Genomic DNA, 2477 nt, shown 5'->3' on the forward strand with positions numbered 1-2477 from the left:
TTAATAGATTAAATTATTATATATTTATTTTTTGGTTTTATCTTGTTCAACTAGGAGAGCTATATATATATATGTTCTGTATATACAGTATATACAGATGTTCTCATTGTTAACTCCAATGTTATATTTATTTCATTATATATTTTATTTTATTTTATATTTTATTTATATTTATTGATTTATTATATATATTATATATATATATTATATATATACTGTATATACTATGCTATATACTATATAATATACTGTATTAATATATATAGAATTGGAATAGTACGGTACCCTACCATTTTTCAAACAAACAATATGGTTTTTTGAATTATTATAGAACAATTGACAATTGATAATTTGAAGCACTATACATTTCGGGACTTTTTTCTGTCCTGTCTTCAGGTACAAATTCGAAATAAATAAACATCATAATATAAGATGTCATAATATCTTCCTTGTAGTTGTCTTTTTGGATTCATCATTTGCTTGTAATTTTGTTACTTTGGCTTGTTGTTCATAAAGATTGAGATGTGACCTAGTCTCCGTAATTTCATTTATTTTAGTGGTTTGAATAAGCTCTATTTTCTTTCTATTGACTTGTTTGCAGTACCTAGTGAGTTGTTCGAACTCACTGCCGGCGCACAAGTTGTATGCTGGTAGTGTCATTAAGTAAGTTAGAATATTTATTTTATCAATCTGTATTATTATGGCAAAATAAAATGAATTTGAATCAGTATTGACTAACTCAAGATTATTAAAACAATACATATCAATTTGTTGATTATAAAAACATAATATACTTACCTGGCGTGGGGTTACCGTGATCAAAAAGGCGGTTCCCCCTGCAAATGCCCCAAATGTGGGCATCTTGGGCGCACAATTTTTGGAAAAATATTTCAAAAAAAGGGTACTGAGATTTTTATTTTCTTCATATTCATATTACAAGTAGCCCTATACAGAAAAGAGATAAATAATATAAGGTTTTAATGTTTTAATGTTTTGAATACCAAGTCAACACTCATGTTTATTCATTTTGAATTTTCACCTGGAGATGGTGGTAAGTGCTTTTAAAAGGTTTAAGGGTTTTTACTTTCCTTGCCCTATTACAATAGGTAAGGAAAGTATTGCTTTCCAAAAAAAATTAAGGTACCCCAATTTCCAAATTTCAATACGTTTCAAGGTCCCCTGGGTCCAAAAAAGTGGTTTTTGGGTATGGTCTGTATGTATGGGTGTGTGTGTGTGTCTGTGTGTGTGTGTGGTGTGTGTGTGTGTGTGTGTGTGTGTGTGTGTGTGTGTGTGTGTGTGTGTGTGTGTGTGTGTGTGTGTGTGTATGAGTGTATGTACATCTGTGTACACGATATCTCATCTCCCAATCAACGGAATGACTTGAAATTTGGATCTTAAGGTCCTTACACTATGAGGATCCGATACGAACAATTTCGATCGAATGCAATTTAAGATGGCGGCTAAAATGGCGAAAATGTTGTCAAAAACAGGGTTTTTCGAGATTTTCTCAAAAACGGCTCCAACGATTTTGATCAAATTTATAACCAAAATGATAATTGGAAAGGTCTATCAACTGCCACAAGTCTCATATCTGTAAAAATTTCGGGAGCTCTGCCCCATCTATGCAAAGTTTGATTTTAGATTCCCAATTATCAGGCTTCAGATACAATTTAAACAAGAAATTCCAAGTGGAAAAGATTGAGCATGAAAGTCTCTACTATTAATGTTCAGTAGCATTTTCACCTTAAATTGAAAATAAGCTCAAAATTCGAGAAAATGTGATTATCCAATTACAAACTGTTGATTCTATTAAATCATTCACTATGCAGAGATAGCAGACCTCGTGTGTCTACAGCGTTATTGTCCTGTCACCAGCTGGTTTAGATCTTTGAATAGTAGACTTGAGATGCGCAGGAACACTAGCGTCAGGTGATCAATTTTCATAATGGCAAGGAGAGTTGTGTGAGTGCGCCACACCAGATTTTTTTATAACTTTGAGATTTATTGTATTTTAAAAGAAATAAATGGTATTTTTTAAAATTCTGTACCATTTCCTCTTCATTTGTTTCATCTCGATATTTTAGTTATTAGCCGATTAATTTATTTATTACTGCTGATGAATAATTGGTACCTTCAATAATATTGTGATTTTTATAATAATTGCTGATATCCGGTATCACAAAAAACTTCGAAAATTCGAAATCAGAACTTTCCTATCACGATTAATGGCCAAGTTGCCCAAGCCGCGAAAATTGCTGAGTACAAATTGACGTCGCTCGACAGTGAGACGCTGTCCATACGCGCAAGTGTGCACTGAATTGAAATTGGCTTCTAACAGAGACAGAGAGTTGCTCCACTCGTAAAAACGTTAAAACGGTGTACACACGTACGTTTGCCTCGGGTGAGCATACGTGTATGGGCCCTCATTCGCACGTGTGGACACTGTTCGCTGAGGCATGTGGGCGAACCGGAACCCT

At 33.5% G+C, this 2477-nt stretch overlaps 1 pseudogene; it reads left to right on the plus strand.

Moving 5' to 3' along the window:
- The first annotated feature begins 790 nt into the window (after positions 1 to 790).
- LOC120355590 lies at positions 791 to 892 on the plus strand (annotated as a pseudogene).
- Positions 893 to 2477: the final 1585 nt, after the last annotated feature.

Source organism: Nilaparvata lugens, unplaced genomic scaffold (genome assembly GCF_014356525.2).
Source record: "Nilaparvata lugens isolate BPH unplaced genomic scaffold, ASM1435652v1 scaffold3175, whole genome shotgun sequence".
In the NCBI taxonomy this organism is placed as follows: Eukaryota; Metazoa; Arthropoda; class Insecta; order Hemiptera; family Delphacidae; genus Nilaparvata; species Nilaparvata lugens.